Source organism: Heterodontus francisci, chromosome 22 (genome assembly GCF_036365525.1).
Source record: "Heterodontus francisci isolate sHetFra1 chromosome 22, sHetFra1.hap1, whole genome shotgun sequence".
Taxonomy (NCBI): Eukaryota; Metazoa; Chordata; class Chondrichthyes; order Heterodontiformes; family Heterodontidae; genus Heterodontus; species Heterodontus francisci.
This window is the reverse complement of record NC_090392.1, coordinates 34976110-34999625: the sequence shown is the minus strand read 5'-3', so window position 1 is coordinate 34999625 and position 23516 is coordinate 34976110. Positions and strand designations below refer to the sequence as shown.

Here is a 23516-nt window from a genome sequence, read left to right as displayed (position 1 = left end):
GATTTATTGATGCAGATTAGCATAACTATTCAGCGTCACGCAGAGCCGCTAGGAGTACTTTGCCTCCCTTAAAGACGGACACGGCTGATTCTGTAACTGAAGCTAAGGAAACAGGCAGACCTGCCAAATTATTATTTTATTTTGTTCTTCATTCGGCAAGTAACAGGAACACTAACAAGGTGGCGTTGAAAATGAGATGCACTGCGGCTCCGCTCAATATCAAAGCGCTCCTTCATATTGAACCGAGGAAGAATATACATGAATTAAAGCAAAATACTGTGGATGCTGGAAATCTGAAATAAAAACAAGAAATTCTGGAAATACTCAGCACGACTGGCAGCATCTGTGGAGACAGAAGCAGAGTTAACATTTCGGCTCAGTGACCCTTCTTCAGAACTGGCAAATATTAGAAATGTCAAAGGTTAGAAGCAAGTAAAGCGGGGGTGGAGCAAGAGATAACAAAGGAGAAGGTGTAGATTGGACAAGGCCACAGAATAGCTGACCAGAAGGTCATGGAGCAAAGGCAAACAATATGTTAATGGTGTGTTGAAAGACAAAGCATTAGTACAGAGAGGACTGTTAATGGACTGAAAATTGAACAGCAGCAAGTACAAACAGGAAAAAAAACAGTGGGTAAGCAAACTGAACAAACTAAGATGAAATAAAATAAACATACAAAAAAATGTAAAAAATGTAAAAATGAAAAATAACAAAAAATGAAAGTAAAATGGGGGCCCCGTCATGCTCTGGAATTATCGAACTCAATATTCAGTCCGGCACGCTCTCGTGTGCAGTGGTTCACACCGCAGCCTCACAGCTCCAGCGACCCGCTTTCAATTCTGGGCACTGCCTGCGTGGTGTTTGCAAGTTCTCCCTGTGTCTGCGTGGGATTCCTCTGGGTGCTCCGGTTTCCTCCCACATGCCAAAGACTGGCTGCTTGATAGGTTAATTGGCCATTATAAATTGCCCCTCGTATAGGGAGGTGTTAGGGAAATATAGGGAAGGTGGGGATGTGGTAGGAATATGGAATTCGTGTCGGATTAGTATAAATGGGTGGTCGATGGTCAGCACAGACTCGGTGGGCCGAAGGGCCTGTTTCACTGCTGTATCACCAAACTAAACTAATCGGTCAACGGGATGCTGTTTTTCGAGCTTGTGTTGATGTTCACTGGAACACTGAGGCAATCCCAGGATAGAGATGTGAGCATGAGAGCAGTGGGCAGTCTTGAAATGGCAAGCAACCGGAAGCTCAGGGTCCTGCTTGCGGACTGAGCCGACGTATTCCGCAAAGCGGTCACCCAGTCTGCGTTTGGTCTCCCCAATAAACATGAATATACATGAATTGGATTTCGGCGCCAGTATGTTGCAAAACAAGAAGAAAGAAAAGCACAAATGCCATTAACTCTGACTTTGCAAATGATTCACTGAAAAATTCTTTCATTTGCTGGAAAAGATGACTATTGTGCATCTGAAAATGGGCACCATGGAATTGTGTTGCATACTGACCTGTTTTCCTATATTTGCCTGTCATCTATGCAATTCAATTTGTGTTGGATATTGCTGAGAATCTCATTTCAAGATGAGGGCACAGATATTATTATAATCCTACTGAAAGCATAAACCTGGAACAAATACTGTGTTACATGGATTGCAACGTTTCGAGGGCTGTGCAGCTAAGGTGAGGAAGCACAGGAATGATGTGTTTGATGATTGCGTGGAATGCATTGCAAACTTGGGTTACGTTGCTTGATTTCATTCTACACCTTGAAATTCAGAAACAAGTGAGGCACCAGGTGGAAACCAACAGCTGTCTCTGTGGAAGAGGGGACATGGCTTCCTAATCTAACCATTTGAACTCTGCAAACATTCTGCTGGATCTGAACTGCCCTGTATACCAAGGCCAATTTGTATACTATATAGATTGGCATGCCCAGACTATGCAGAGGACTCCAGGTGGGGTCCAACCAGGACATTATATAGCTGCAGTGAAGCTTCGCCCCCATTATATAACTGCCTCTGTTACGCATTCTACTGCAAGGGTAATCACATTGTATGCAGCAACTCAGCAAAATAAGGACTCATTTGATCAAAATAAAGAGTTTAAAAACACAAATATGTGTCAGTGCAATCAGTAAATAATGAGAAATGAAATCCAGAAGTTGGCAAGAATCCCAAGTGGATGTCTTGGTGTGGTTGGGGAAGGGAATCTTTGTCAATGATGGCACACTGTGCATTAACACTGCAGCAGCTGCTGCACCTCTTACAAACTTAGTTTCTTAAGGGAGAGTTTTAAAAAAAGGGAATTGGATAATTGCATGAAAGGAGAGGCAAAGAAAAGCAGAGCTAAGGAAGTGGGCCCAAGTGGCAAGTCTTTGAAAAAACTGGCAATGGTACGATGGCCTGAATGGACTGGCGATGTGTTGTGCACTGCTGATCGTCCATGGCTGGGTCAATACCTCTGCAGCCTTGCGAAATGTCACAGTGGAATTGCATTTCAATGAAACAAGCACCACAAATCGATTAAGACTGTATAGTTTAACAATACTTGCAGCTTCCTCAGCGCTGTAACGTGCTGAGTTTCTGTAGTGTAGTGGTAATCACGTTTGCCTAACACGCAAAAGGTCCCCAGTTCGAAACTGGGCAGAAACATTTTCAAAACGAACCCAAACTTCTTCGCAAGAAATATGCAATCATTGACATTCCCCATGAACACAACACAATTTCTCAAAGCCCTCTTTCTCTTGCACATTGTGTGCACAATGCCTTGCACTCGCTCCTCTTTCTAGTCCTGATGCTGCAGAAAGTTCCGCAAAACCGAGCAGTGACACTTTATTTGGCTCAGATGAGAATAGAAACCTGCAACACGAGCTTGCTAAGTAACAGCGAATCTTAGTCTCATTTCAGACGAGGCAAAAGCACATCAGCAATTCACTTTCACCAGCTCCACAGTCGTTGAGACAGGGGCACGCTGCAATATTTTGACCCGCACTGTCCAATTACTCGCTGTGTGCAGCAAGTGGCGTCTGCTGCCTCAATCAACAGGTTACTGGCCATCTCGGGGAGGTAAAATAGCACAACCCGGGCCAAATCTCCCCATCAACCAAGCACCGGCTCAGCAAAACGCAGGCACATGATATCCGGGTCACTGAACCTCCGAGCAGCTCTTACAGAACACCCAAGTGACTGAAACTTTCTTTGAGTTGCAATGATGAATCTCCGGTGGAAACAAGTTGGGGGAAATTGCTCCTCCTGAACATTTCTTCTTGGGTAAAAGGGGCAAAAATCCTTTTCAATTTAACCACTGCTGCAGCAGATTCTTGGTGTCTTAAGCACCTTGATAACCCAGCTCTTAACATGCAGCCGCAATTATGACAAGGGGTGAAGGTTCATGACACGCAGAGGGGAAAAAGTTATTTAAGTTATGACAGTCGCTCACAGATTTATTAGCGTTTTGTTCAGTCAGTAACAGAGACATACCTGGATTTATTGATGCAGATTAGCATAACTATTCAGCGTCACGCAGAGCCGCTAGGAGTACTTTGCCTCCCTTAAAGACGGACACGGCTGATTCTGTAACTGAAGCTAAGGAAACAGGCAGACCTGCCAAATTATTATTTTATTTTGTTCTTCATTCGGCAAGTAACAGGAACACTAACAAGGTGGCGTTGAAAATGAGATGCACTGCGGCTCCGCTCAATATCAAAGCGCTCCTTCATATTGAACCGAGGAAGAATATACATGAATTAAAGCAAAATACTGTGGATGCTGGAAATCTGAAATAAAAACAAGAAATTCTGGAAATACTCAGCACGACTGGCAGCATCTGTGGAGACAGAAGCAGAGTTAACATTTCGGCTCAGTGACCCTTCTTCAGAACTGGCAAATATTAGAAATGTCAAAGGTTAGAAGCAAGTAAAGCGGGGGTGGAGCAAGAGATAACAAAGGAGAAGGTGTAGATTGGACAAGGCCACAGAATAGCTGACCAGAAGGTCATGGAGCAAAGGCAAACAATATGTTAATGGTGTGTTGAAAGACAAAGCATTAGTACAGAGAGGACTGTTAATGGACTGAAAATTGAACAGCAGCAAGTACAAACAGGAAAAAAAACAGTGGGTAAGCAAACTGAACAAACTAAGATGAAATAAAATAAACATACAAAAAAATGTAAAAAATGTAAAAATGAAAAATAACAAAAAATGAAAGTAAAATGGGGGCCCCGTCATGCTCTGGAATTATCGAACTCAATATTCAGTCCGGCACGCTCTCGTGTGCAGTGGTTCACACCGCAGCCTCACAGCTCCAGCGACCCGCTTTCAATTCTGGGCACTGCCTGCGTGGTGTTTGCAAGTTCTCCCTGTGTCTGCGTGGGATTCCTCTGGGTGCTCCGGTTTCCTCCCACATGCCAAAGACTGGCTGCTTGATAGGTTAATTGGCCATTATAAATTGCCCCTCGTATAGGGAGGTGTTAGGGAAATATAGGGAAGGTGGGGATGTGGTAGGAATATGGAATTCGTGTCGGATTAGTATAAATGGGTGGTCGATGGTCAGCACAGACTCGGTGGGCCGAAGGGCCTGTTTCACTGCTGTATCACCAAACTAAACTAATCGGTCAACGGGATGCTGTTTTTCGAGCTTGTGTTGATGTTCACTGGAACACTGAGGCAATCCCAGGATAGAGATGTGAGCATGAGAGCAGTGGGCAGTCTTGAAATGGCAAGCAACCGGAAGCTCAGGGTCCTGCTTGCGGACTGAGCCGACGTATTCCGCAAAGCGGTCACCCAGTCTGCGTTTGGTCTCCCCAATAAACATGAATATACATGAATTGGATTTAGGCGCCAGTATGTTGCAAAACAAGAAGAAAGAAAAGCACAAATGCCATTAACTCTGACTTTGCAAATGATTCACTGAAAAATTCTTTCATTTGCTGGAAAAGATGACTATTGTGCATCTGAAAATGGGCACCATGGAATTGTGTTGCATACTGACCTGTTTTCCTATATTTGCCTGTCATCTATGCAATTCAATTTGTGTTGGATATTGCTGAGAATCTCATTTCAAGATGAGGGCACAGATATTATTATAATCCTACTGAAAGCATAAACCTGGAACAAATACTGTGTTACATGGATTGCAACGTTTCGAGGGCTGTGCAGCTAAGGTGAGGAAGACAGGAATGATGTGTTTGATGATTGCGTGGAATGCATTGCAAACTTGGGTTACGTTGCTTGATTTCATTCTACACCTTGAAATTCAGAAACAAGTGAGGCACCAGGTGGAAACCAACAGCTGTCTCTGTGGAAGAGGGGACATGGCTTCCTAATCTAACCATTTGAACTCTGCAAACATTCTGCTGGATCTGAACTGCCCTGTATACCAAGGCCAATTTGTATACTATATAGATTGGCATGCCCAGACTATGCAGAGGACTCCAGGTGGGGTCCAACCAGGACATTATATAGCTGCAGTGAAGCTTCGCCCCCATTATATAACTGCCTCTGTTACGCATTCTACTGCGAGGGTAATCACATTGTATGTAGCAACTGAGCAAAATAAGGACTCATTTGATCAAAATAAAGAGTTTAAAAACACAAATATGTGTCAGTGCAATCAGTAAATAATGAGAAATGAAATCCAGAAGTTGGCAAGAATCCCAAGTGGATGTCTTGGTGTGGTTGGGGAAGGGAATCTTTGTCAATGATGGCACACTGTGCATTAACACTGCAGCAGCTGCTGCACCTCTTACAAACTTAGTTTCTTAAGGGAGAGTTTTAAAAAAAGGGAATTGGATAATTGCATGAAAGTAGAGGCAAAGAAAAGCAGAGCTAAGGAAGTGGGCCCAAGTGGCAAGTCTTTGAAAAAACTGGCAATGGTACGATGGCCTGAATGGACTGGCGATGTGTTGTGCACTGCTGATCGTCCATGGCTGGGTCAATACCTCTGCAGCCTTGCGAAATGTCACAGTGGAATTGCATTTCAATGAAACAAGCACCACAAATCGATTAAGACTGTATAGTTTAACAATACTTGCAGCTTCCTCAGCGCTGAAATGTGTTGAGTTTCTGTAGTGTAGTGGTGATCACATTTGCCTAACATGCAAAAGGTCCCCAGTTCGAAACTGGGCAGAAACATTTTCAAAACGAACCCAAACTTCTTCGCAAGAAATATGCAATCATTGACATTCCCCATGAACACAACACAATTTCTCAAAGCCCTCTTTCTCTTGCGCATTGTGTGCACAATGCCTTGCACTCGCTCCTCTTTCTAGTCCTGATGCTGCAGAAAGTTCCGCAAAACCGAGCAGTGACACTTTATTTGGCTCAGATGAGAATAGAAACCTGCAACACGAGCTTGCTAAGTAACAGCGAATCTTAGTCTCATTTCAGACGAGGCAAAAGCACATCAGCAATTCACTTTCACCAGCTCCACAGTCGTTGAGACAGGGGCACGCTGCAATATTTTGACCCGCACTGTCCAATTACTCGCTGTCAGCAGCAAGTGGCGTCTGCTGCCTCAATCAACAGGTTACTGGCCATCTCGGGGAGGTAAAATAGCACAACCCGGGCCAAATCTCCCCATCAACCAAGCACCGGCTCAGCAAAACGTAGGCACATGATATCCGGGTCACTGAACCTCCGAGCAGCTCTTACAGAACACCCAAGTGACTGAAACTTTCTTTGAGTTGCAATGATGAATCTCCGGTGGAAACAAGTTGGGGGAAATTGCTCCTCCTGAACATTTCTTCTTGGGTAACAGGGGCAAAAATCCTTTTCAATTTAACCACTGCTGCAGCAGATTCTTGGTGTCTTAAGCACCTTGATAACCCAGCTCTTAACATGCAGCCGCAATTATGACAAGGGGTGAAGGTTCATGACACGCAGAGGGGAAAAAGTTATTTAAGTTATGACAGTTGCTCACAGATTTATTAGCGTTTTGTTCAGTCAGTAACAGAGACATACCTGGATTTATTGATGCAAATTAGCATAACTATTCAGCGTCACGCAGAGCCGCGAGGAGTACTTTGCCTCCCTTAAAGACGGACACGGCTGATTCTGTAACTGAAGCTAAGGAAACAGGCAGACCTGCCAAATTATTATTTTATTTTGTTCTTCATTCGGCAAGTAACAGGAACACTAACAAGGTGGCGTTGAAAATGAGATGCACTGCGGCTCCGCTCAATATCAAAGCGCTCCTTCATATTGAACCGAGGAAGAATATACATGAATTAAAGCAAAATACTGTGGATGCTGGAAATCTGAAATAAAAACAAGAAATTCTGGAAATACTCAGCACGACTGGCAGCATCTGTGGAGACAGAAGCAGAGTTAACATTTCGGCTCAGTGACCCTTCTTCAGAACTGGTAAATATTAGAAATGTCAAAGGTTAGAAGCAAGTAAAGCGGGGGTGGAGCAAGAGATAACAAAGGAGGTGTAGATTGGACAAGGCCACAGAATAGCTGACCAGAAGGTCATGGAGCAAAGGCAAACAATATGTTAATGGTGTGTTGAAAGACAAAGCATTAGTACAGAGAGGACTGTTAATGGACTGAAAATTGAACAGCAGCAAGTACAAACAGGAAAAAAAACAGTGGGTAAGCAAACTGAACAAACTAAGATGAAATAAAATAAACATACAAAAAAATGTAAAAAATGTAAAAATGAAAAATAACAAAAAATGAAAGTAAAATGGGGGCCCCGTCATGCTCTGGAATTATTGAACTCAATATTCAGCCCGGCACGCTCTCGTGTGCAGTGGTTCACACCGCAGCCTCACAGCTCCAGCGACCCGCTTTCAATTCTGGGCACTGCCTGCGTGGTGTTTGCAAGTTCTCCCTGTGTCTGCGTGGGATTCCTCTGGGTGCTCCGGTTTCCTCCCACATGCCAAAGACTGGCTGCTTGATAGGTTAATTGGCCATTATAAATTGCTCCTCGTATAGGGAGGTGGTAGGGAAATATTGGGAAGGTGGGGATGTGGTAGGAATATGGAATTCGTGTCGGATTAGTATAAATGGGTGGTCGATGGTCAGCACAGACTCGGTGGGCCGAAGGGCCTGTTTCACTGCTGTATCACCAAACTAAACTAATCGGTCAACGGGATGCTGTTTTTCGAGCTTGTGTTGATGTTCACTGGAACACTGAGGCAATCCCAGGATAGAGATGTGAGCATGAGAGCAGTGGGCAGTCTTGAAATGGCAAGCAACCGGAAGCTCAGGGTCCTGCTTGCGGACTGAGCCGACGTATTCCGCAAAGCGGTCACCCAGTCTGCGTTTGGTCTCCCCAATAAACATGAATATACATGAATTGGATTTAGGCGCCAGTATGTTGCAAAACAAGAAGAAAGAAAAGCACAAATGCCATTAACTCTGACTTTGCAAATGATTCACTGAAAAATTCTTTCATTTGCTGGAAAAGATGACTATTGTGCATCTGAAAATGGGCACCATGGAATTGTGTTGCATACTGACCTGTTTTCCTATATTTGCCTGTCATCTATGCAATTCAATTTGTGTTGGATATTGCTGAGAATCTCATTTCAAGATGAGGGCACAGATATTATTATAATCCTACTGAAAGCATAAACCTGGAACAAATACTGTGTTACATGGATTGCAACGTTTCGAGGGCTGTGCAGCTAAGGTGAGGAAGACAGGAATGATGTGTTTGATGATTGCGTGGAATGCATTGCAAACTTGGGTTACGTTGCTTGATTTCATTCTACACCTTGAAATTCAGAAACAAGTGAGGCACCAGGTGGAAACCAACAGCTGTCTCTGTGGAAGAGGGGACATGGCTTCCTAATCTAACCATTTGAACTCTGCAAACATTCTGCTGGATCTGAACTGCCCTGTATACCAAGGCCAATTTGTATACTATATAGATTGGCATGCCCAGACTATGCAGAGGACTCCAGGTGGGGTCCAACCAGGACATTATATAGCTGCAGTGAAGCTTCGCCCCCATTATATAACTGCCTCTGTTACGCATTCTACTGCGAGGGTAATCACATTGTATGTAGCAACTCAGCAAAATAAGGACTCATTTGATCAAAATAAAGAGTTTAAAAACACAAATATGTGTCAGTGCAATCAGTAAATAATGAGAAATGAAATCCAGAAGTTGGCAAGAATCCCAAGTGGATGTCTTGGTGTGGTTGGGGAAGGGAATCTTTGTCAATGATGGCACACTGTGCATTAACACTGCAGCAGCTGCTGCACCTCTTACAAACTTAGTTTCTTAAGGGAGAGTTTTAAAAAAAGGGAATTGGATAATTGCATGAAAGTAGAGGCAAAGAAAAGCAGAGCTAAGGAAGTGGGCCTAAGTGGCAAGTCTTTGAAAAAACTGGCAATGGTACGATGGCCTGAATGGACTGGCGATGTGTTGTGCACTGCTGATCGTCCATGGCTGGGTCAATACCTCTGCAGCCTTGCGAAATGTCACAGTGGAATTGCATTTCAATGAAACAAGCACCACAAATCGATTAAGACTGTATAGTTTAACAATACTTGCAGCTTCTTCAGCGCTGAAACATGTTGAGTTTCTGTAGTGTAGTGGTGATCACGTTTGCCTAACGCGCAAAAGGTCCCCAGTTCGAAACTGGGCAGAAACATTTTCAAAACGAACCCAAACTTCTTCGCAAGAAATATGCAATCATTGACATTCCCCATGAACACAACACAATTTCTCAAAGCCCTCTTTCTCTTGCACATTGTGTGCACAATGCCTTGCACTCGCTCCTCTTTCTAGTCCTGATGCTGCAGAAAGTTCCGCAAAACCGAGCAGTGACACTTTATTTGGCTCAGATGAGAATAGAAACCTGCAACACGAGCTTGCTAAGTAACAGCGAATCTTAGTCTCATTTCAGACGAGGCAAAAGCACATCAGCAATTCACTTTCACCAGCTCCACAGTCGTTGAGACAGGGGCACGCTGCAATATTTTGACCCGCACTGTCCAATTACTCGCTGTCAGCAGCAAGTGGCGTCTGCTGCCTCAATCAACAGGTTACTGGCCATCTCGGGGAGGTACAATAGCACAACCCGGGCCAAATCTCCCCATCAACCAAGCACCGGCTCAGCAAAACGTAGGCACATGATATCCGGGTCACTGAACCTCCGAGCAGCTCTGACAGAACACCCAAGTGACTGAAACTTTCTTTGAGTTGCAATGATGAATCTCCGGTGGAAACAAGTTGGGGGAAATTGCTCCTCCTGAACATTTCTTCTTGGGTAAAAGGGGCAAAAATCCTTTTCAATTTAACCACTGCTGCAGCAGATTCTTGGTGTCTTAAGCACCTTGATAACCCACCTCTTAACATGCAGCCGCAATTATGACAAGGGGTGAAGGTTCATGACACGCAGAGGGGAAAACGTTATTTAAGTTATGACAGTCGCTCACAGATTTATTAGCGTTTTGTTCAGTCAGTAACAGAGACATACCTGGATTTATTGATGCAGATTAACATAACTATTCAGCGTCACGCAGAGCCGCTAGGAGTACGTTGCCTCCCTTAAAGACGGACACGGCTGATTCTGTAACTGAAGCGAAGGAAACAGGCAGACCTGCCAAATTATTATTTTATTTTGTTCTTCATTCGGCAAGTAACAGGAACACTAACAAGGTGGCGTTGAAAATGAGATGCACTGCGGCTCCGCTCAATATCAAAGTGCTCCTTCATATTGAACCGAGGAAGAATATACATGAATTAAAGCAAAATACTGTGGATGCTGGAAATCTGAAATAAAAACAAGAAATTCTGGAAATACTCAGCACGACTGGCAGCATCTGTGGAGACCGAAGCAGAGTTAACATTTCGGCTCAGTGACCCTTCTTCAGAACTGGCAAATATTAGAAATGTCAAAGGTTAGAAGCAAGTAAAGCGGGGGTGGAGCAAGAGATAACAAAGGAGAAGGTGTAGATTGGACAAGGCCACAGAATAGCTGACCAGAAGGTCATGGAGCAAAGGCAAACAATATGTTAATGGTGTGTTGAAAGACAAAGCATTAGTACAGGGAGGACGGTTAATGGACTGAAAATTGAACAGCAGCAAGTACAAACAGGAAAAAAAACAGTGGGTAAGCAAACTGAACAAACTAAGATGAAATAAAATAAACATACAAAAAAATGTAAAAAATGTAAAAATGAAAAATAACAAAAAATGAAAGTAAAATGGGGGCCCCGTCATGCTCTGGAATTATTGAACTCAATATTCAGCCCGGCACGCTCTCGTGTGCAGTGGTTCACACCGCAGCCTCACAGCTCCAGCGACCCGCTTTCAATTCTGGGCACTGCCTGCGTGGTGTTTGCAAGTTCTCCCTGTGTCTGCGTGGGATTCCTCTGGGTGCTCCGGTTTCCTCCCACATGCCAAAGACTGGCTGCTTGATAGGTTAATTGGCCATTATAAATTGCCCCTCGTATAGGGAGGTGGTAGGGAAATATAGGGAAGGTGGGGATGTGGTAGGAATATGGAATTCGTGTCGGATTAGTATAAATGGGTGGTCGATGGTCAGCACAGACTCGGTGGGCCGAAGGGCCTGTTTCACTGCTGTATCACCAAACTAAACTAATCGGTCAACGGGATGCTGTTTTTCGAGCTTGTGTTGATGTTCACTGGAACACTGAGGCAATCCCAGGATAGAGATGTGAGCATGAGAGCAGTGGGCAGTCTTGAAATGGCAAGCAACCGGAAGCTCAGGGTCCTGCTTGCGGACTGAGCCGACGTATTCCGCAAAGCGGTCACCCAGTCTGCGTTTGGTCTCCCCAATAAACATGAATATACATGAATTGGATTTAGGCGCCAGTATGTTGCAAAACAAGAAGAAAGAAAAGCACAAATGCCATTAACTCTGACTTTGCAAATGATTCACTGAAAAATTCTTTCATTTGCTGGAAAAGATGACTATTGTGCATCTGAAAATGGGCACCATGGAATTGTGTTGCATACTGACCTGTTTTCCTATATTTGCCTGTCATCTATGCAATTCAATTTGTGTTGGATATTGCTGAGAATCTCATTTCAAGATGAGGGCACAGATATTATTATAATCCTACTGAAAGCCTAAACCTGGAACAAATACTGTGTTACATGGATTGCAACGTTTCGAGGGTTGTGCAGCTAAGGTGAGGAAGACAGGAATGATGTGTTTGACGATTGCGTGGAATGCATTGCAAACTTGGGTTACGTTGCTTGATTTCATTCTACACCTTGAAATTCAGAAACAAGTGAGGCACCAGGTGGAAACCAACAGCTGTCTCTGTGGAAGAGGGGACATGGCTTCCTAATCTAACCATTTGAACTCTGCAAACATTCTGCTGGATCTGAACTGCCCTGTATACCAAGGCCAATTTGTATACTATATAAATTGGCATGCCCAGACTATGCAGAGGACTCCAGGTGGGGTCCAACCAGGACATTATATAGCTGCAGTGAAGCTTCGCCCCCATTATATAACTGCCTCTGTTACGCATTCTACTGCGAGGGTAATCACATTGTATGTAGCAACTCAGCAAAATAAGGACTCATTTGATCAAAATAAAGAGTTTAAAAACACAAATATGTGTCAGTGCAATCAGTAAATAATGAGAAATGAAATCCAGAAGTTGGCAAGAATCCCAAGTGGATGTCTTGGTGTGGTTGGGGAAGGGAATCTTTGTCAATGATGGCACACTGTGCATTAACACTGCAGCAGCTGCTGCACCTCTTACAAACTTAGTTTCTTAAGGGAGAGTTTTAAAAAAAGGGAATTGGATAATTGCATGAAAGGAGAGGCAAACAAAAGCAGAGCGAAGGAAGTGGGCCCAAATGGCAAGTCTTTGAAGAAACTGGCAATGGTACGATGGCCTGAATGGACTGGCGATGTGTTGTGCACTGCTGATCGTCCATGGCTGGGTCAATACCTCTGCAGCCTTGCGAAATGTCACAGTGGAATTGCATTTCAATGAAACAAGCACCACAAATCGATTAAGACTGTATAGTTTAACAATACTTGCAGCTTCCTCAGCGCTGAAATGTGTTGAGTTTCTGTAGTGTAGTGGTGATCACGTTTGCCTAACACGCAAAAGGTCCCCAGTTCGAAACTGGGCAGAAACATTTTCAAAACGAACCCAAACTTCTTCGCAAGAAATATGCAATCATTGACATTCCCCATGAACACAACACAATTTCTCAAAGCCCTCTTTCTCTTGCACATTGTGTGCACAATGCCTTGCACTCGCTCCTCTTTCTAGTCCTGATGCTGCAGAAAGTTCCGCAAAACCGAGCAGTGACACTTTATTTGGCTCAGATGAGAATAGAAACCTGCAACACGAGCTTGCTAAGTAACAGCGAATCTTAGTCTCATTTCAGACGAGGCAAAAGCACATCAGCAATTCACTTTCACCAGCTCCACAGTCGTTGAGACAGGGGCACGCTGCAATATTTTGACCCGCACTGTCCAATTACTCGCTGTCAGCAGCAAGTGGCGTCTGCTGCCTCAATCAACAGGTTACTGGCCATCTCGGGGAGGTAAAATAGCACAACCCGGGCCAAATCTCCCCATCAACCAAGCACCGGCTCAGCAAAACGTAGGCACATGATATCCGGGTCACTGAACCTCCGAGCAGCTCTTACAGAACACCCAAGTGACTGAAACTTTCTTTGAGTTGCAATGATGAATCTCCGGTGGAAACAAGTTGGGGGAAATTGCTCCTCCTGAACATTTCTTCTTGGGTAACAGGGGCAAAAATCCTTTTCAATTTAACCACTGCTGCAGCAGATTCTTGGTGTCTTAAGCACCTTGATAACCCAGCTCTTAACATGCAGCCGCAATTATGACAAGGGGTGAAGGTTCATGACACGCAGAGGGGAAAAAGTTATTTAAGTTATGACAGTTGCTCACAGATTTATTAGCGTTTTGTTCAGTCAGTAACAGAGACATACCTGGATTTATTGATGCAAATTGGCATAACTATTCAGCGTCACGCAGAGCCGCGAGGAGTACTTTGCCTCCCTTAAAGACGGACACGGCTGATTCTGTAACTGAAGCTAAGGAAACAGGCAGACCTGCCAAATTATTATTTTATTTTGTTCTTCATTCGGCAAGTAACAGGAACACTAACAAGGTGGCGTTGAAAATGAGATGCACTGCGGCTCCGCTCAATATCAAAGCGCTCCTTCATATTGAACCGAGGAAGAATATACATGAATTAAAGCAAAATACTGTGGATGCTGGAAATCTGAAATAAAAACAAGAAATTCTGGAAATACTCAGCACGACTGGCAGCATCTGTGGAGACAGAAGCAGAGTTAACATTTCGGCTCAGTGACCCTTCTTCAGAACTGGTAAATATTAGAAATGTCAAAGGTTAGAAGCAAGTAAAGCGGGGGTGGAGCAAGAGATAACAAAGGAGGTGTAGATTGGACAAGGCCACAGAATAGCTGACCAGAAGGTCATGGAGCAAAGGCAAACAATATGTTAATGGTGTGTTGAAAGACAAAGCATTAGTACAGAGAGGACTGTTAATGGACTGAAAATTGAACAGCAGCAAGTACAAACAGGAAAAAAAACAGTGGGTAAGCAAACTGAACAAACTAAGATGAAATAAAATAAACATACAAAAAAATGTAAAAAATGTAAAAATGAAAAATAACAAAAAATGAAAGTAAAATGGGGGCCCCGTCATGCTCTGGAATTATTGAACTCAATATTCAGCCCGGCACGCTCTCGTGTGCAGTGGTTCACACCGCAGCCTCACAGCTCCAGCGACCCGCTTTCAATTCTGGGCACTGCCTGCGTGGTGTTTGCAAGTTCTCCCTGTGTCTGCGTGGGATTCCTCTGGGTGCTCCGGTTTCCTCCCACATGCCAAAGACTGGCTGCTTGATAGGTTAATTGGCCATTATAAATTGCTCCTCGTATAGGGAGGTGGTAGGGAAATATTGGGAAGGTGGGGATGTGGTAGGAATATGGAATTCGTGTCGGATTAGTATAAATGGGTGGTCGATGGTCAGCACAGACTCGGTGGGCCGAAGGGCCTGTTTCACTGCTGTATCACCAAACTAAACTAATCGGTCAACGGGATGCTGTTTTTCGAGCTTGTGTTGATGTTCACTGGAACACTGAGGCAATCCCAGGATAGAGATGTGAGCATGAGAGCAGTGGGCAGTCTTGAAATGGCAAGCAACCGGAAGCTCAGGGTCCTGCTTGCGGACTGAGCCGACGTATTCCGCAAAGCGGTCACCCAGTCTGCGTTTGGTCTCCCCAATAAACATGAATATACATGAATTGGATTTAGGCGCCAGCATGTTGCAAAACAAGAAGAAAGAAAAGCACAAATGCCATTAACTCTGACTTTGCAAATGATTCACTGAAAAATTCTTTCATTTGCTGGAAAAGATGACTATTGTGCATCTGAAAATGGGCACCATGGAATTGTGTTGCATACTGACCTGTTTTCCTATATTTGCCTGTCATCTATGCAATTCAATTTGTGTTGGATATTGCTGAGAATCTCATTTCAAGATGAGGGCACAGATATTATTATAATCCTACTGAAAGCCTAAACCTGGAACAAATACTGTGTTACATGGATTGCAACGTTTCGAGGGCTGTGCAGCTAAGGTGAGGAAGACAGGAATGATGTGTTTGATGATTGCGTGGAATGCATTGCAAACTTGGGTTACGTTGCTTGATTTCATTCTACACCTTGAAATTCAGAAACAAGTGAGGCACCAGGTGGAAACCAACAGCTGTCTCTGTGGAAGAGGGGACATGGCTTCCTAATCTAACCATTTGAACTCTGCAAACATTCTGCTGGATCTGAACTGCCCTGTATACCAAGGCCAATTTGTATACTATATAGATTGGCATGCCCAGACTATGCAGAGGACTCCAGGTGGGGTCCAACCAGGACATTATATAGCTGCAGTGAAGCTTCGCCCCCATTATATAACTGCCTCTGTTACGCATTCTACTGCGAGGGTAATCACATTGTATGTAGCAACTCAGCAAAATAAGGACTCATTTGATCAAAATAAAGAGTTTAAAAACACAAATATGTGTCAGTGCAATCAGTAAATAATGAGAAATGAAATCCAGAAGTTGGCAAGAATCCCAAGTGGATGTCTTGGTGTGGTTGGGGAAGGGAATCTTTGTCAATGATGGCACACTGTGCATTAACACTGCAGCAGCTGCTGCACCTCTTACAAACTTAGTTTCTTAAGGGAGAGTTTTAAAAAAAGGGAATTGGATAATTGCATGAAAGTAGAGGCAAAGAAAAGCAGAGCGAAGGAAGTGGGCCCAAGTGGCAAGTCTTTGAAAAAACTGGCAATGGTACGATGGCCTGAATGGACTGGCGATGTGTTGTGCACTGCTGATCGTCCATGGCTGGGTCAATACCTCTGCAGCCTTGCGAAATGTCACAGTGGAATTGCATTTCAATGAAACAAGCACCACAAATCGATTAAGACTGTATAGTTTAACAATACTTGCAGCTTCCTCAGCGCTGAAACATGTTGAGTTTCTGTAGTGTAGTGGTGATCACGTTTGCCTAACGCGCAAAAGGTCCCCAGTTCGAAACTGGGCAGAAACATTTTCAAAACGAACCCAAACTTCTTCGCAAGAAATATGCAATCATTGACATTCCCCATGAACACAACACAATTTCTCAAAGCCCTCTTTCTCTTGCACATTGTGTGCACAATGCCTTGCACTCGCTCCTCTTTCTAGTCCTGATGCTGCAGAAAGTTCCGCAAAACCGAGCAGTGACACTTTATTTGGCTCAGATGAGAATAGAAACCTGCAACACGAGCTTGCGAAGTAACAGCGAATCTTAGTCTCATTTCAGACGAGGCAAAAGCACATCAGCAATTCACTTTCACCAGCTCCACAGTCGTTAAGACAGGGGCACGCTGCAATATTTTGACCCGCACTGTCCAATTACTCGCTGTCAGCAGCAAGTGGCGTCTGCTGCCTCAATCAACAGGTTACTGGCCATCTCGGGGAGGTAAAATAGCACAACCCGGGCCAAATCTCCCCATCATCCAAGCACCGGCTCAGCAAAACGTAGGCACATGATATACGGGTCACTGAACCTCCGAGCAGCTCTGACAGAACAGCCAAGTGACTGAAACTTTCTTTTAGTTGCAATGATGAATCTCCGGTGGAAACAAGTTGGGGGAAATTGCTCCTCCTGAACATTTCTTCTTGGGTAAAAGGGGCAAAAATCCTTTTCAATTTAACCACTGCTGCAGCAGATTCTTGGTGTCTTAAGCACCTTGATAACCCAGCTCTTAACATGCAGCCGCAATTATGACAAGGGGTAAAGGTTCATGACACGCAGAGGGGAAAAAGTTATTTAAGTTATGACAGTCGCTCACAGATTTATTAGCGTTTTGTTCAGTCAGTAACAGAGACATACCTGGATTTATTGATGCAGATTAACATAACTATTCAGCGTCACGCAGAGCCGCTAGGAGTACTTTGCCTCCCTTAAAGACGGACACAGCTGATTCTGTAACTGAAGCGAAGGAAACAGGCAGACCTGCCAAATTATCATTTTATTTTGTTCTTCATTCGGCAAGTAACAGGAACACTAACAAGGTGGCGTTGAAAATGAGATGCACTGCGGCTCCGCTCAATATCAAAGCGCTTCTTCATATTGAACCGAAGAAGAATATACATGAATAAAAGCAAAATACTGTGGATGCTGGAAATCTGAAATAAAAACAAGAAATTCTGGAAATACTCAGCACGACTGGCAGCATCTGTGGAGACAGAAGCAGAGTTAACATTTCGGCTCAGTGACCCTTCTTCAGAACTGGCAAATATTAGAAATGTCAAAGGTTAGAAGCAAGTAAAGCGGGGGTGGAGCAAGAGATAACAAAGGAGAAGGTGTAGATTGGACAAGGCCACAGAATAGCTGACCAGAAGGTCATGGAGCAAAGGCAAACAATATGTTAATGGTGTGTTGAAAGACAAAGCATTAGTACAGGGAGGACGGTTAATGGACTGAAAATTGAACAGCAGCAAGTACAAACAGGAAAAAAAACAGTGGGTAAGCAAACTGAACAAACTAAGATGAAATAAAATAAACATACAAAAAAATGTAAAAAATGTAAAAATTAAAAATAACAAAAAATGAAAGTAAAATGGGGGCCCCGTCATGCTCTGGAATTATTGAACTCAATATTCAGCCCGGCACGCTCTCGTGTGCAGTGGTTCACACCGCAGCCTCACAGCTCCAGCGACCCGCTTTCAATTCTGGGCACTGCCTGCGTGGTGTTTGCAAGTTCTCCCTGTGTCTGCGTGGGATTCCTCTGGGTGCTCCGGTTTCCTCCCACATGCCAAAGACTGGCTGCTTGATAGGTTAATTGGCCATTATAAATTGCCCCTCGTATAGGGAGGTGGTAGGGAAATATAGGGAAGGTGGGGATGTGGTAGGAATATGGAATTCGTGTCGGATTAGTATAAATGGGTGGTCGATGGTCAGCACAGACTCGGTGGGCCGAAGGGCCTGTTTCACTGCTGTATCACCAAACTAAACTAATCGGTCAACGGGATGCTGTTTTTCGAGCTTGTGTTGATGTTCACTGGAACACTGAGGCAATCCCAGGATAGAGGTGTGAGCATGAGAGCAGTGGGCAGTCTTGAAATGGCAAGCAACCGGAAGCTCAGGGTCCTGCTTGCGGACTGAGCCGACGTATTCCGCAAAGCGGTCACCCAGTCTGCGTTTGGTCTCCCCAATAAACATGAATATACATGAATTGGATTTAAGCGCCAGTATGTTGCAAAACAAGAAGAAAGAAAAGCACAAATGCCATTAACTCTGACTTTGCAAATGATTCACTGAAAAATTCTTTCATTTGCTGGAAAAGATGACTATTGTGCATCTGAAAATGGGCACCATGGAATTGTGTTGCATACTGACCTGTTTTCCTATATTTGCCTGTCATCTATGCAATTCAATTTGTGTTGGATATTGCTGAGAATCTCATTTCAAGATGAGGGCACAGATATTATTATAATCCTACTGAAAGCCTAAACCTGGAACAAATACTGTGTTACATGGATTGCAACGTTTCGAGGGTTGTGCAGCTAAGGTGAGGAAGACAGGAATGATGTGTTTGACGATTGCGTGGAATGCATTGCAAACTTGGGTTACGTTGCTTGATTTCATTCTACACCTTGAAATTCAGAAACAAGTGAGGCACCAGGTGGAAACCAACAGCTGTCTCTGTGGAAGAGGGGACATGGCTTCCTAATCTAACCATTTGAACTCTGCAAACATTCTGCTGGATCTGAACTGCCCTGTATACCAAGGCCAATTTGTATACTATATAAATTGGCATGCCCAGACTATGCAGAGGACTCCAGGTGGGGTCCAACCAGGACATTATATAGCTGCAGTGAAGCTTCGCCCCCATTATATAACTGCCTCTGTTACGCATTCTACTGCGAGGGTAATCACATTGTTTGTAGCATCTCAGCTAAATAAGGACTCATTTGATCAAACTAAAGAGTTTAAAAACACAAATATGTGTCAGTGCAATCAGTAAATAATGAGAAATGAAATCCAGAAGTTGGCAAGAATCCCAAGTGGATGTCTTGGTGTGGTTGGGGAAGGGAATCTTTGTCAATGATGGCACACTGTGCATTAACACTGCAGCAGCTGCTGCACCTCTTACAAACTTAGTTTCTTAAGGGAGAGTTTTAAAAAAAGGGAATTGGATAATTGCATGAAAGGAGAGGCAAAGAAAAGCAGAGCTAAGGAAGTGGGCCCAAGTGGCAAGTCTTTGAAAAAACTGGCAATGGTACGATGGCCTGAATGGACTGGCGATGTGTTGTGCACTGCTGATCGTCCATGGCTGGGTCAATACCTCTGCAGCCTTGCGTAATGTCACAGTGGAATTGCATTTCCATGAAACAAGCACCACAAATCGATTAAGACTGTATAGTTTAACAATACTTGCAGCTTCCTCAGCGTTGTAACGTGTTGAGTTTCTGTAGTGTAGTGGTGATCACGTTTGCCTAACACGCAAAAAGTCCCCAGTTCGAAACTGGGCAGAAACATTTTCAAAACGAACCCAAACTTCTTCGCAAGAAATATGCAATCATTGACATTCCCCATGAACACAACACAATTTCTCAAAGCCCTCTTTCTCTTGCACATTGTGTGCACAATGCCTTGCACTCGCTCCTCTTTCTAGTCCTGATGCTGCAGAAAGTTCCGCAAAACCGAGCAGTGACACTTTATTTGGCTCAGATGAGAATAGAAACCTGCAACACGAGCTTGCTAAGTAACAGCGAATCTTAGTCTCATTTCAGACGAGGCAAAAGCACATCAGCAATTCACTTTCACCAGCTCCACAGTCGTTGAGACAGGGGCACGCTGCAATATTTTGACCCGCACTGTCCAATTACTCGCTGTCAGCAGCAAGTGGCGTCTGCTGCCTCAATCAACAGGTTACTGGCCATCTCGGGGAGGTAAAATAGCACAACCCGGGCCAAATCTCCCCATCAACCAAGCACCGGCTCAGCAAAACGTAGGCACATGATATCCGGGTCACTGAACCTCCGAGCAGCTCTGACAGAACAGCCAAGTGACTGAAACTTTCTTTGAGTTGCAATGATGAATCTCCGGTGGAAACAAGTTGGGGGAAATTGCTCCTCCTGAACATTTCTTCTTGGGTAAAAGGGGCAAAAATCCTTTTCAATTTAACCACTGCTGCAGCAGATTCTTGGTGTCTTAAGCACCTTGATAACCCAGCTCTTAACATGCAGCCGCAATTATGACAAGGGGTGAAGGTTCATGACACGCAGAGGGGAAAAAGTTATTTAAGTTATGACAGTCGCTCACAGATTTATTAGCGTTTTGTTCAGTCAGTAACAGAGACATACCTGGATTTATTGATGCAGATTAACATAACTATTCAGCGTCACGCAGAGCCGCTAGGAGTACTTTGCCTCCCTGAAAGACGGACACGGCTGATTCTGTAACTGAAGCTAAGGAAACAGGCAGACCTGCCAAATTATTATTTTATTTTGTTCTTCATTCGGCAAGTAACAGGAACACTAACAAGGTGGCGTTGAAAATGAGATGCACTGCGGCTCCGCTCAATATCAAAGCGCTCCTTCATATTGAACCGAGGAAGAATATACATGAATTAAAGCAAAATACTGTGGATGCTGGAAATCTGAAATAAAAACAAGAAATTCTGGAAATACTCAGCACGACTGGCAGCATCTGTGGAGACAGAAGCAGAGTTAACATTTCGGCTCAGTGACCCTTCTTCAGAACTGGCAAATATTAGAAATGTCAAAGGTTAGAAGCAAGTAAAGCGGGGGTGGAGCAAGAGATAACAAAGGAGAAGGTGTAGATTGGACAAGGCCACAGAATAGCTGACCAGAAGGTCATGGAGCAAAGGCAAACAATATGTTAATGGTGTGTTGAAAGACAAAGCATTCGTACAGAGAGGACTGTTAATGGACTGAAAATCGAACAGCAGCAAGTACAAACAGGAAAAAAAACAGTGGGTAAGCAAACTGAACAAACTAAGATGAAATAAAATAAACATACAAAAAAATGTAAAAACTGTAAAAATGAAAAATAACAAAAAATGAAAGTAAAATGGGGGCCCCGTCATGCTCTGGAATTATTGAACTCAATATTCAGTCCGGCACGCTCTCGTGTGCAGTGGTTCACACCGCAGCCTCACAGCTCCAGCGACCCGCTTTCAATTCTGGGCACTGCCTGCGTGGTGTTTGCAAGTTCTCCCTGTGTCTGCGTGGGATTCCTCTGGGTGCTCCGGTTTCCTCCCACATGCCAAAGACTGGCTGCTTGATAGGTTAATTGGCCATTATAAATTGCCCCTCGTATAGGGAGGTGGTAGGGAAATATAGGGAAGTGGGGATGTGGTAGGAATATGGAATTCGTGTCGGATTAGTATAAATGGGTGGTCGATGGTCAGCACAGACTCGGTGGGCCGAAGGGCCTGTTTCACTGCTGTATCACCAAACTAAACTAATCGGTCAACGGGATGCTGTTTTTCGAGCTTGTGTTGATGTTCACTGGAACACTGAGGCAATCCCAGGATAGAGATGTGAGCATGAGAGCAGTGGGCAGTCTTGAAATGGCAAGCAACCGGAAGCTCAGGGTCCTGCTTGCGGACTGAGCCGACGTATTCCGCAAAGCGGTCACCCAGTCTGCGTTTGGTCTCCCCAATAAACATGAATATACATGAATTGGATTTAGGCGCCAGTATGTTGCAAAACAAGAAGAAAGAAAAGCACAAATGCCATTAACTCTGACTTTGCAAATGATTCACTGAAAAATTCTTTCATTTGCTGGAAAAGATGACTATTGTGCATCTGAAAATGGGCACCATGGAATTGTGTTGCATACTGACCTGTTTTCCTATATTTGCCTGTCATCTATGCAATTCAATTTGTGTTGGATATTGCTGAGAATCTCATTTCAAGATGAGGGCACAGATATTATTATAATACGGCTGAAAGCCTAAACCTGGAACAAATACTGTGTTACATGGATTGCAACGTTTCGAGGGCTGTGCAGCTAAGGTGAGGAAGACAGGAATGATGTGTTTGATGATTGCGTGGAATGCATTGCAAACTTGGGTTACGTTGCTTGATTTCATTCTACACCTTGAAATTCAGAAACAAGTGAGGCACCAGGTGGAAACCAACAGCTGTCTCTGTGGAAGAGGGGACATGGCTTCCTAATCTAACCATTTGAACTCTGCAAACATTCTGCTGGATCTGAACTGCCCTGTATACCAAGGCCAATTTGTATACTATATAAATTGGCATGCCCAGACTATGCAGAGGACTCCAGGTGGGGTCCAACCAGGACATTATATAGCTGCAGTGAAGCTTCGCCCCCATTATATAACTGCCTCTGTTACGCATTCTACTGCGAGGGTAATCACATTGTATGTAGCATCTCAGCAAAATAAGGACTCATTTGATCAAAATAAAGAGTTTAAAAACACAAATATATGTCAGTGCAATCAGTAAATAATGAGAAATGAAATCCAGAAGTTGGCAAGAATCCCAAGTGGATGTCTTGGTGTGGTTGGGGAAGGGAATCTTTGTCAATGATGGCACACTGTGCATTAACACTGCAGCAGCTGCTGCACCTCTTACAAACTTAGTTTCTTAAGGGAGAGTTTTAAAAAAAGGGAATTGGATAATTGCATGAAAGGAGAGGCAAACAAAAGCAGAGCTAAGGAAGTGGGCCCAAATGGCAAGTCTTTCATAAAACTGCCATGGTACGATGGCCTGAATGGACTGGCGATGTGTTGTGCACTGCTGATCGTCCATGGCTGGGTCAATACCTCTGCAGCCTTGCGTAATGTCACAGTGGAATTGCATTTCAATGAAACAAGCACCACAAATCGATTAAGACTGTATTGTTTAACAATACTTGCAGCTTCCTCAACGCCACCAGTGTGTTGAGTTTCTGTAGTGTAGTGGTGATCACGTTTACCTCATAGGCAAAAAGTCCCCAGTTCGAAACTGGGCAGAAACA

The 23516-nt window shown here is 44.0% G+C and overlaps 7 non-coding genes across 7 annotated transcripts; all 7 read left to right on the top strand.

Moving 5' to 3' along the window:
• Window positions 1-2576: 2576 nt before the first annotated feature.
• trnav-aac (transfer RNA valine (anticodon AAC)) lies at window positions 2577-2649 on the top strand. Its single transcript has one exon. It is a non-coding gene; the product is annotated as a tRNA-Val (tRNA).
• A 3406-nt stretch (window positions 2650-6055) lies between these two features.
• On the top strand, window positions 6056-6128 carry trnav-aac (transfer RNA valine (anticodon AAC)). The gene has a single exon. It is a non-coding gene; the product is annotated as a tRNA-Val (tRNA).
• Window positions 6129-9531: 3403 nt separating this feature from the next.
• Window positions 9532-9604, top strand: trnav-aac (transfer RNA valine (anticodon AAC)). Its single transcript has one exon. It is a non-coding gene; the product is annotated as a tRNA-Val (tRNA).
• Window positions 9605-13010: 3406 nt separating this feature from the next.
• Window positions 13011-13083, top strand: trnav-aac (transfer RNA valine (anticodon AAC)). Its single transcript has one exon. It is a non-coding gene; the product is annotated as a tRNA-Val (tRNA).
• Window positions 13084-16486: 3403 nt separating this feature from the next.
• On the top strand, window positions 16487-16559 carry trnav-aac (transfer RNA valine (anticodon AAC)). Its single transcript has one exon. It is a non-coding gene; the product is annotated as a tRNA-Val (tRNA).
• A 3406-nt stretch (window positions 16560-19965) lies between these two features.
• trnav-aac (transfer RNA valine (anticodon AAC)) lies at window positions 19966-20038 on the top strand. Its single transcript has one exon. It is a non-coding gene; the product is annotated as a tRNA-Val (tRNA).
• Window positions 20039-23443: 3405 nt separating this feature from the next.
• Window positions 23444-23516, top strand: trnam-cau (transfer RNA methionine (anticodon CAU)). Its single transcript has one exon. It is a non-coding gene; the product is annotated as a tRNA-Met (tRNA).